The sequence below is a fragment of the Mytilus trossulus genome, chromosome 4, assembly GCF_036588685.1.
Source record: "Mytilus trossulus isolate FHL-02 chromosome 4, PNRI_Mtr1.1.1.hap1, whole genome shotgun sequence".
Classification (NCBI taxonomy): Eukaryota; Metazoa; Mollusca; class Bivalvia; order Mytilida; family Mytilidae; genus Mytilus; species Mytilus trossulus.
Window position 1 is genome coordinate 92,484,806 of NC_086376.1, and position 13,147 is coordinate 92,497,952.

At 32.0% G+C, this 13,147-nt stretch overlaps 1 pseudogene; it reads left to right on the forward strand.

Moving 5' to 3' along the window:
- LOC134716915 (SWI/SNF-related matrix-associated actin-dependent regulator of chromatin subfamily A member 5-like) overlaps nucleotides 1-13,147 on the forward strand; it is a 45,444-nt pseudogene that overhangs the window by 11,403 nt on the left and 20,894 nt on the right.

A 13,147-nucleotide genomic window follows, 5' to 3' on the forward strand; every position in this document is an offset into this window, starting at 1 on the left:
GTATAAGTGAACCACGAAATTCAATATTTGACCAAGTACAATTTTTCTATGGGTTTAGTTTTATTATATTTTAGAAAATAATACATTTAGCAAAACATACACATTAGACTAAGTCATCACACACAAGTTAAAATAAAACCAAACCCCCACACACACAAGTTTAAATAAAAACCAAACCCACACACACACAGTCTATAGGGCTGTTTATTTTGGTTTCTAAATATGGACCATAATTTGGTATTCGGCCTTTGGTTTCTTTTTGTATCCTTTTTTATAAGTTCTAAAATTTTAACTTTTATTTTGTTGGTTGTGTTGGTGTTAGAATAGTATGAATGGAACAATTGAGTTTTCGAGAAAAATTAATACATTTTGATTCACCGTTTACGTGACAGGAAACCAAACAGGAAACCAATCTTTATTTTCTTTATTTTGCACAATATAATTCAAAAGGCATAAATAAACACCATTACTAGTGTTGCTTGCTTCATGTTAATATTTAAAATCTATTTTCAATGTTATATTAAAGTTTTTTTTAAACGTGACAGGAAACCATAAGAAACCGAAAGCATTTTTTTAGTTTTATTTTATCGCAAAATCTGCTTAAAATAATCTGAACAGTATACTTTTTCTTAAAATCCATCTTGTAACAGTATTATAAAACTCCTAAATATGTGCTTGTTTTGAAAACAATTAGTACAATTTATTCAGAATTTTCCATATTTTCTTCATTGATACAGGATACCATAATCGTTGTATCTTGATGTTTTGGCCAAAAAAATATATTTATATTTGGTTTTGAAATTCCAGTTATATAAAATTTATTCCAAATCATTGGCAATGTAAAATTCTTTAAATCCAGTAAAGAAAAAAACTTTAAACTTGGAACTAAAATCTTTAAAATAGGCACCATGGGATATTTGTGACCTGTACACCATCTACATGGTTTCCACATTTTAACCTACTTTAGTGGGCTAAAATCAATAAAGTACTTCCTTTCAAGTCATGCCTGGTAAAAGTTTCTTTTCCTTTGACAAGTTTATTGCGTTTCTGAAAAGTGTTTGCAGAACATGAATAAAAAAAAAAAAAAAAAAATTGTGACAAAGTTACCAACTTTGTACATTCCAAGTGTAACGGTATATTAACATGCATTTTTCATTTAATTATCTTTATTCACCTAAAATATCCAGTAATATTTACTGCTGAAGCAAAATCAATCCAACGAACATCGGCACCATGATAAGAGACGTAATTTCAATTGAATTTTCCAAGGACCCTTTACATCGTTATTGGGAAACGTAGTGTGTTTAAACGTCGGTCAAATCTGAAATCGATTTTGTCAAGTCATTGGGCATTTATTTTCACACAAGATTGTATGTAACATTATGCACATAGGAAAAATAAAAGACCCCCGGCGCAATCTCTTTAAAAAATGTATTTTCCTTTTTTAAACAAGTCGAAACAAGTCTACAGATTATGTTTGCTAACATCCCGTTGGAAACAAAAACAATGTTTAGAACTAGTATATCGTATGTCCGGCTGTAAGGGCTTGATCACATGTTAGTCACATGTTTCACGTATGACCGGAAATGATTATAACTTGTGGACTAAAACAATTTTAATAAATAACTGGACTTCTGTTTCGTGTGAAATGTAACGCATGACGATAACGTCATTTTCTTACTTAATTATTACGAAGATCAAAACAAGAATGTAAATCATCTCGGATTTACCTGTTTGAACATCTCGCGAGAGTTTATATTTGCATATTGTTTTTAAGAATTCTATTACAACAAAGCAGATTACATCATCTAAAAATTGCGTTACGAAATCGGACACAAAAATCACGCCACTGTACTTACATCTGCTACATAAATACTTATAGTTCTCGGCATTTTCTTCTCACTATTCTTATTGGTCGATGTTCTTTGTTATTTGAAAGCAAAAGTTATGAATTTGCCGGTGACGATTATCTATAAATCAGTCAGCGTTATGCTCTTCGGAATCAAAAAGTAACACGAGAAACGACACAAAAATACGGTTGTAGAATCTTTGAAATTCGTATATTTCAATTTTTTTTCTAGGGAAGAGTAGCATACACTTGTATGTTGATAAAAATAATGGCATCTTTAGATGTAGTTACAACTTTTCTTACAGTAATTCACATTTTATCACTTTTCTATAGTTATAGGAAACGGAGCCAAATAGCAAATTATGGTCCATATACTCCTTCAATGCTTTAGGAATACTTTGCATGTAGCCAAGATCTTATGTTTGTTGTGCTATGATCATATCACTTTGTAGCATTGCAATTAAATATAAAAAGAACTTTAATGAAAATTGGCAGTCATAGTCTCAATCTGTAGGCAAACTTATGTGGAGAGAAAATTGACTCGATAAAGTAGGATAGGTATCTTACAAAAACTCTTGAGCTTTATTCATAATTATAAAGCTTCTTTTGTCTAGAACATTTTCACATAAATGTATTTAGAAACCTTCTGATTTTTTTGCAACATATTCTATGAAGATTTAAATTTATTTTGTAGGACTTTGATGCTTGGTTTTCCTCTACAAATAGCTTGAGTGACGAAGAGTTGATTAAACGTCTTCATGATGTAAGTGATTCTTTTACTGAAATTGGATTGATATTTAAATTAAAATTGAGAAAATTCATGATGATACTTGTTATCCATTACTTACGGTGTAGAATGGAAATGGACTTATCAGGTTTTTATCGGCGTTTCCGCACTAATCGGATTCGGCAATGGACTAATCACATTTTGTTTCTAGACAGTGTGACACAAAATGAGCCAAATAAAGTCGCAATGTTGGTGTTTATATGATCAATGAAGGCACTGACGATCTAAGTTTGCAAATTTTTTTTCATTTTGCTTCGGTACCACTGCTTTTACAAAAAGCACCACACTAAACAGGACAACCGGCTGAACACAGCTACTAATGGTGTAGTTTCCTTTCAAATACACAGTACTGTAAATTCAGAAATTATTGTGTTCATTTAATATTGTGATTTTGACATTACAGATGAGATCCCCAACCCTCGACCATATACATATAGTATGAGACTAAATAACTAATCATATGAAATATTGGGGAAGTCCCTAGGGTCACCCAACCCACTATAACTTTAGTGTAATTGAATAGAAATGTATGAAATTTTGACACAAGGTTTATGACCACAAAAGAAAGGTTGGCATTGATTTTGGGAGTTTTGATTACAACAGTTTAGGAATAAGAAGCCCAAAGAGTCTAAAATTAAACATTGTTTGATTTCATAAAAAATTGAATAATTGGGGTTCTTTGATATGCTGAATCTAACTGTGTATGTAGATTCTTAATTTTTGGTCCCATTTTCAAATTGGTCTACATTTATATGCCAAATCTAACTGTGTATGTAGATTCTAAATTTTTGGGCTTCCTTGATATTCTGAATCTAAAATGTACTTATATTTTTCATTATGGGCCCAGTTTTCAAGTTGGTCCAAATCAGGATCCAAAATTATTATATTAAGTATTGTGCAATAGCAAGAAATTTTCAATTGCACAGTATTCCGCAATAGCAAGAAATCTTCAATTGCACAGTATTGTGCAAAAGTAAGAAATCTTCAATTGCACAGTATTGTTCAATAGCAAATATTTTCAATTGCACAGTATTGCGCAATAGCAAGAAATATCTAATTGTACAATATTGCAAAACAAAAATTTTAAGTTCATTAGACCACATTGATTTTCTGTCAGAAACCTATGCTGTGTCAACTATTTAATCACAATCCAAATTTAGAGCTGAAGCCAGCTTGAATGTTGTGTCCATACTTGCCCCAACTGCTTAGGGTTCAACATCTGCGGTCATATAAAGCTGCGCCTTGCAGAGCATCTGGTTATAATTATGCCTTGGTTTTTGGTTCACTGCCTACAGCGCTAAAAGTGCTTTGATTTCTTTCTTTGATGCCTTACATGGTTGCGTCAAAGCAAAAATTTAGAATGCCCTTGAGTTCCCAGATGTCATAATTATTTGGACTAGTACCCTTCCTGCTATAACGACGAGATACTGATAAAATCCCACTTATTTGTTTGTGGATTAATAAAGGATATCATTGTGTGATTAATGTATAAAGTAAGAAGTGTTGAACAACCAAGGGGGAGTAAACACATAGACTAACTGAGAAGATATGAGTCTTCATATCCATTTGTGCACAAAAAGTCTGGTGCCACAAATTTTCCAAATTAACCATCATTTAAGACCTTAATAGTGCATGAAACAGTTCCCAAAGGGAAATTGTCTAAATTAAATGAATAGTAACCAAAATTTTACTTGAAAAGAAAACAGCATGCTTACAACACGCTTCAATTGGACATCTTTCCATGAAAAATGATTTTTTCAAGATCGGGTACCACGTTGGTGGAAACAATTTGAAATAAATCGTAGCTTCCCATGGATATACCATAAGATATCTAGCAAAATAAATAATTTCCCCATTCCCTGACACCAAGATTATCTGGAAAAATCAATTCTGATTTAATACAAGTAATAGAAGAAATAATCACTTACTCCAAAAATTGTCATGAATAAATGGGATAAGTCTGTTGTCGACCCGGATTAGTGCGGAAACGCCAATAAAAACCTGATAAGTCCTTTACCATTCTACACTGTGTACTGATGAACAATTGTGTAAATAATACATTCAAGATCATATTTATTACATTTAAGGTTTCCCAGATTTCTTATGTATTCCATAAAGTGTAATGAGTCTATCTATAATATTTCTTGTAATTCAGATTTTAAGACCATTCCTTTTAAGAAGAATAAAATCAGATGTTGAGAAACAGCTGCTACCTAAAAAGGAGACGAAAATATTTGTAGGATTAAGTAGCATGCAAAGAGAATGGTATGTTATTTTAGAATAAAAAATTACAGAACCCCAAAAAATTGAAACATGCACATTTTGGAAAAATTAGATGTAGTTTTAATGCAGATGTAATTTTGAATTTGTATCTTAAAAGAAAAAGTTGTCTCTATTCATCTATCAACTTTATATACAGCAAATTCTGGAAAGAAAGCTTTAGCATGAAAACTTACCATAATTTGCTAGAAAAATATCAAGATTGTTATACGGGAAGATTTAAAAAATAGCTGTCCAAAGCAATGTTCATAACAAAGTTGTTTGATAGATATTTTGATAGAAAAATCAAATATATTGAAAAGTCTGATCAACAAAATGATTTTCTGAGACTTACATAGATGCCAACCATTACGATTTTCCCGTAATTTTTCCGATTTTGCTATCAAAACTATGCTATTACGGTCAAAGTCGAATAGTTATGGATTCCCAATCATCGCCGTTCAATTGTGTAAAACGCGGATTTTCATCGTTGCTTTTCCGTCTTGGTCTGGAATTTAGTAAATGCCAATGTAATGCTTCCGGTTTCTCAGGAGTTATCGACCTATTGTTGTGTAACCAACTGACTTCCAAAGAGGGAAACTTGCATTTTATGAGTAACTTTCCCCCTTTCTCTAATTCTCCTTGACAAAAGGAAAATGTACGAGTTGAGAACATTTAAACAATTAATGAATAGAATACATACTACAGATGAAACATGTTAGTGCACATCAGTTTGCAATCACTCGTCAGTATTTTTTATTGGTAAATGCACGTTTTTGAATGATTACTGAAAACTTTTCAATAATACGGAAAATTTGATAGTTTGTTACTGAATGGGTCAAAAGGGGGTTGGCATCTATGGACTTAACATGTGATTTAATGAAAATGGAAGCTTTTATAAGATTTAAGGTAATGCTAACCTTGTTATACCTGTAGGTACACAAACATACTGATGAAAGACATAGATATAGTTAATGGTACTGGTAATGTGGATAAGATGAGATTACTCAATGTGTTGATGCAACTTAGGAAATGTTGTAATCATCCTTACTTGTTCGCTGGAGCGGAACAGGGTAAATATATTAAAAAAAAAAATGGTTAAAAGGAAGAAAAATCCAGGACTATATGTATCTTAACTTACCAATAAAGGAACTTGACAAATATTGAAAATTGGAAAACTTAGCAAAATGTTTTGATGTGCGGTTTTTCAGTGTAGTTTCAAATCCAAAATTAGATTTAACCATAGGCTAGCTGAAATGACCATTGGAACTACAAAAAGTTAATTAGATACGATTTTATCATACAATGGCAATATTTAAAATTTAGAAGTTTTAAAAAGGAACAAATAAAACCATTCATTTTAATCACAAGAAGAACAAATTATAAAGTCTTTTGGGTAAATAGACCTTTATATTGCTTATTTATTAACATGCAAGGGTTTAATCAACACTATATAAGAAAAAAATGGTGAAAAATTTGAAAATATGATAAACTGATCTAAAGCAACTAATTTTTTTAATTTTAAGAATTAGGACAACTCTTCCACATTTTACAAGAATAATTCAAGTTATTTTCAGTATTAAAATGCACAATTGAAGAAAATGTGCACAATGTTAGTATTTGGATATATCCAAAGGAATAAAATGTACACTATGGCAATTAGAAGTGCATTTATTTATGGTCTGGTTTTGTAAGAATAATTATTGTAGGTCCACCATATACAACTGGTATGCATCTGGTGGTAAACAGTGGAAAGATGTCAGTCCTGCATAAACTGTTACCAAAATTAAAGAGCCAGGGTAAGTTGCTTATTAATAAGTATCACATTGATAAAACATTGGCTAATTTTGAAGATACTCAAGTGTATATGTATAGTCCTAATAGAAGTCTTGTTTATGGAATTGAATTCAGAAATGGTTAGTTCTCAATATTGAAGAATTTTTGACTATTGGTGGTTAAGGGATATTCAAAAATTTCATTTCACATAATTACCAAAAACATTGGAAGACAGCATACTCTAAACACCCAACTCTACTCCTTGGAGAAAATATGCCATACTAACAAATACAAAAATCAATGAACATTGCTATTGCTGTAGGTTGTGTCATCATATGTGCCTAAAAGATATTATTATTGCAAAAGTAAAACTAGACAATCATTTGGTTGACAATTATTAAAGTGACATCATATGTTGTCTATATATATAATATTATATTGGACATTACCTTTTAGGTTCTAGAGTTCTGATCTTCAGTCAGATGACACGGGTACTAGATATTCTAGAAGATTATTTATTCTGGTGAAGGATACCAGTTTTGTAGACTGGATGGAAAAACTCCACACACAGAAAGAACAGTAAGTGGATTATTATTGAATATACATGGATTTGTTTGCATTGTGCATTGGCCTTATGTTGTAGTTTGTTGCAGTAAATTTGAAATTTTTGTCATTAGAAAAAGTATGGCCAAATCCTAACCTCACCAATTTCATGGAAAAAAATATTGAGGTCTATGAATAAACTGGTTTAACTCTGTTTGTTCGTCTATCAGCTTATCCATTCCACATTAATCATGCCACATTTTTCTCAGCAACTACAAGTCAAAGTCTCTTTAATAAACCATCCAGCCTCATCTAACTATACAGACTGTAATATGTTTTAGCTCCTTTGGTGCTCTCCTTCCTGTTGGGCTGAAAACTTACATCTTTAAGTTGTCATGCTTACTGTATTCAGGGTTGTATAATCCACGGTCTTGTACCCCCAAAATTTAAATTTACATGCAGTACTTCAAGCAAGAAATAAGAGCAAAATTCAAATATTAAAATCAGACCAATGAAAAAACAGTTTTGGCGAAACAGATAAGTAATCCAAATATGGCTTTTATTTTAGGTCTCGATCAATGAATTTAATTCACCGGGTAGTAAAAAGTTCATCTTTATGTTGAGTACCAGAGCTGGTGGATTGGGAATAAATTTAGCAACAGCAGATGTCGTCATTATTTATGATTCTGATTTTAATCCACAGGTGGATTTACAAGCCATGGTAAGTTTTAAATCTTTTTTATGCCCCACCTACGATAGTAGAGGGGCATTATGTTTTCTGGTCTGTTCGTTCGTTGTTCGTCCGTCTGTGCGTCCGTTCGTCCCGCTTTAGGTTAAAGTTTTTGGTTGAGGTAGTTTTTGATGAAGTTGAAGTCCAATCAATTTGAAACTTAGTACACATGTTCCCCATGATATGATCTTTCTAATTTTAATGCCAAATTATAGTGTTGACCCCAATTTTATGGTCCACTGAACATAGAAAATGATAGTGCGAAGTTCAGGTTAAAGTTTTTGGTCAAGGTAGTTTTTGATAAAGCTAAATTACATCAACTTGAAACTTAGTACACATGTTCCCTATGACATGATTTTTCTAATTTTAATTCCAAATTAAAGTTCTGACCCCAATTTTCACGGTCCACTGAACATAGAAAATGATAGTGCGAGTGGGGCATCCGTGTACTATGGACACATTCTTGTTTTTAAATTCAAAATCAGAGAGTGTTCATGTAAATTAAAAGCTCACTTAAAAAAAAACCAATGTAAATTGTTTCAAATTTTTCAAGAAATAAATTCATTATTCAACCATAAAATCGGAAGCTGAAAATATCCTTGTTCTGATTTTATTCTTTCATATTTTGGAATATAGTCCTTTTTCCCTGTGACACTGTGATGAGTTGTAACATGTGGGTTTTTTGAATTAATCAGACACATACTTGCTGTTTGCAGATTTCCATATGATAAATTGTGAAGGGGATAATTTTTAGATCTAAAATTGAGAATGGAAATGAGGAATGTGTCAAAGAGACAACAGCAGAAGGTCACCAACAGGTCTTCAATGCAGTGAAATTCCCGCACCCTGAGGCGTCCTTCCGCTTGCCCCTAAACATGTATACATACTAAACTCCAAATTGTACACAAGAAACTAAAATTTAAAATAATACAAGACTAGCAAAGGCGGCTAAGGGCAGGCGCAAAAATGCGGCGGGTTAAACATTTTTATGAGATCTCAAACCTCCCCTATACCTTTGTCATACAAACTTGCTGTTGGGGAAAATTTGACTTAAAACTTAAATGTGCTAAGCAGAAAATGCATTCTTTCTTTTTTTCTGGCATAAACAAATCCTTTTTTGCAAACTATTGTTTCAGTTTAAATTATAAATGAGAAGCATGATAATTTGATAATAAGCCTTTTATTCTTTATTCAGGACAGGGCACACAGAATTGGCCAGACCAAACAAGTCAGGGTCCTACGCTTTGTTACAGAACACACAGTGGAAGAGAAAATACTTGAAAGAGCTGAGAAAAAGCTACGACTTGATTATATAGTGATACAGCAAGGTGATCAAATTACTAACAGGTTTTGAGATATAAATTCAAATTTTTTTTTTACTATCAAAGTCACATGCTACAGTTAATATTTTCAACAAAATCAAAAGTTAAAGGGGCACTATATAGCTACGATAAATAAAAAAATTCTATTATGATATATATTTTTTTTTGCTCAATCATTAATGAAACGCAAATAGTGAAATAATAGTTCACTTTTAGCAGCCAGTATGGTTCAATTTTGACAAAATAATCTAAAAAAAAAAACCCATTGATTATGAATTATTCACTTGCAAGTGAATAATTCAACCTCATTGAATCCGTATGCATGTGAACTTCAATTTAACCCCTTAGACTAAGATTGATAACGCATCAATTGTATGTGTAAAGTTATTTAAAGGGAAAGAATGTCAACATTGAAAGTGAAACAAAGGTAAATCATTTGATTGTCTGATTGGATCCACAAAATATTATTCTTATACAAATAAAAACAATGAGAAACATGTATTTTTATGCCCCACCTATAAAAGTAGGGGGCATTATGTTTTCTGGTCTGTGCGTCTGTTTGTCCATCTGTTAGTCCCGCTTCAGGTTAAAGTTTTTGATTGAGGTAGTTTTTGATAAAGTTAAAGTCCAATCAACTTGAAACTTAGTACACATGTTCCCTATAAAGTGATCTTTCTAATTTTAATGCCAAATTAGAGGTGTACTTTGAGTTTTTACCTCATTTTTACTGAACATTGAAAATGATAGGACGAGTGGGGCATCTGTGTACTTGTTTATGTTAATTTCCATTAAATGATTGCAGGTAGATTATCAGACAGCTCTAATAAACTAGGAAAAGGAGAAGTTCTCAATATGATCAAACATGGAGCCAGCCGTATAGCTGCTTCTAAAGACACTGATGTCAATGATGATGATATTGATACCATTTTGGCAAAGGGAGAGAAAAGGGTGAGGACATTTTTTATGATACTATTGATATCATTTTGGCATAGGGAGAAAAACATAATACTATAGCTATAAATGAATAAAAAAAACATAAACTGGAACAACTGTTATCATGGATATAGTTTAATTGTATTCTCAGTTATGAATTGAACAATATAATCATATATGAAATAAAGGAAATAGATCAACGCCGCGACAAATGATATATTTTTTTTACACCAAATGTGATGCTTTCCAAAATTTCTGGTGAGAAAACTGTGCTATTGATATCCTTTTGGCATAGGGAGATAAAAGGGTATAAACGTTTTCTGCAGTCAAAAGTTGAGAATAGTTATAGGCTATCAATGTTATTTTGAACAATAATCTTTTCTTTAGCTACAATCTTATCAAATGGCAACTGTACTGAGATGAGACTGTAATCTAAAAAGCATCCTTCAGTATAAAAGACAATTGTTTTCCTAGACAGCAATAACAGGATTACACATATTTATAGTTTTAATAGATGTATATCTTTTATCTATCATCAAGCTTAACTGTACCAGATAAAGCATGCAACATTATTGGGATTTTTTTGTTAGATTTTATTAAGAACTTATTTATTAGAACACATATTATTTTTCTGGATTGTCGTTCCAAAGTTGCAGGATCTAAACTATTAGATTTTAGTTGAATAGTTGCACATTATACACTTGACTAAAGTATGCTTGAATATATTTATTCGAAAGTTTACACAAGTATTGTAATTGGTTAAAATTACTTCAAATTTTATTGGAAAATGTTGGGATTGACAATAATAATTCAATTTCAGTTCGTAATTCCAGGTGTATTATGCACTCTTGGTGAAGATTGTTTTGTCCATTGAAGTCTTAATTTACCAGGATTTAATGGATATATGAATCCAAAAATTTGAGTGTCCAACAAAGTATATATTGTCATATAGGTTGTATCCAGAATTTGTAAAACCAAGAAATTAAGTTATATCAAAAGTATAATATATGTCTTGACTCAATTAAAAATTGGTTTTAACGAAATAAACTGATCCATAATTTTTTGTTCTTTAAAATAATTTCAGACTGAAGAGATAAAACAAAAAATGGATACTGTGAGTGATCAGAATCTTAGATCATTCACTATGGATACATCAAAAATTGATATCTATTATTTCAAGGAAGATATTTTTTTGTTCTTTAAAATAATTTCAGACTGAGGAGATAAAAGAGAAGATGGATAGTGTAAGTGATCAGAATCTTAGATCATTCACTATGGATACATCAGAAATTGATATCTATCACTTTGAGGGGGAGGACTATAGGAACAAACAAAAAGTGGAGGACACATTTATAGAACCTCCAAAGCGTACTAGAAGAGTCAACTATGCCAGTGTTCAGGTAATTCCAGTTAGATTTAATATTTTGTACCTAAATATATGTGTTTGCTCTTTATGCCCCACCTATGATAGTAGAGGGGCATTATGTTTTCTGGTCTGTCCGTCCGTCTGTCCCGCCTCAGGTTTTTGGTCAAGGTAGGTTTTTGATGAAGTTGAAGTCCAATCAACTTGAAACTTAGTATACATGTGCCCTATGATATGATCTTTCTAATTTTCTAGAGTTTTGACCCCAATTTTACTGTTCACTGAACATAGAAAATGATAGTGCAAGTTGCAGGTTTAAGTTTTTGGTCAAGGTAGTTTTTGATAAAGTAGAAGTCCAATCAACTTGAAACCTAATATACATGTTCCCTTTGATAAGATCATTCTAATTTTAATGCCAAATTAGAGAATATATTCCAATTTCATGGTCCACTAAACATAGAAAATGATAGTGGGAGTGGGGCATCCGTGTACTGTGGACACATTCTTGTTCAAAGTCATTTGGTTTGTAGCCTTAAGCACAGAGTGCTATGGCTTTATCATGTATAAATGTGAATTTGAAGAAAAGTTCAAAATCTAGAACCTCCATTTAACCCTGATCTTGACCTCAATTTCAAGGTCATAAACCAAGGGCCTTCAATCAAAAGACCCTAGGTCTTTAATATGTATGGTTACAAGTTATATCAGTTTACGCATAGGTTTTAATATAAGAGGAGCCTAAAACTCCTATTTATTGTCTATGTACTCTTTCAACCAAAATGTTTGAGTTAGGACATGTTGCAAATGACAATTTGATTACAATATGCCGTCCATATCTTGTATGGTTAAAGATAAGAAGTTAGAACAAGCCATAATCAAAATTTAGAATATGACCTTGACCTTGACCTATTTTCCTTTTTTTGGACCAAGGACCTTATCAAATGCATAAGGGGGAATAACTCATTGAGTCTCCATATAGCTGCAGTCCAAATGGTCACCCTAACCCTGAAGATGTGCTGAGCAATTTGGTAATTTTTAACAGTTGTGAAGGAGTAGTGGAAAGAAGAAAAACTGTTTGGGGAGATAATTCTTACAGCGTGAAGTCTTCAGTTCAATGGTGTCAGTTTTAAGAGTGTATAAACTTGTTGATATAATACACAAAATTTCTAAGCGACATCTTGTGATTGGAGCTATCAAATATTGAAAATGACCATATAAAGATTCTTGGTAAGCAACACCTTAGGCCACACCAATTTGATTCCTTGTTCGACGGACCCGCCCGCACCTATTTTTTCCAAAACAGATTTTTTTTATTTTTATTATATTCCCGCTTCCCGCATCCGGAAATGAAATCATGTCCATTTCCCGCACCGTTTTTTTGTAAATATTATATAAAGATCTCAACATTTGTTTTTTTAAATCACAGTCTAGCCTTTATATAACGATTTTAAACGTACCAGCACCCCACAACACTGTAAATATCTGCGAGAATATTTGTTTCAGCATGATATTCCAAGCTCCGATATAAATAGAAATACCAGTACAGAACAAAACGTTGGTTTCTTTCCCCTAACTTAATATATTCCCT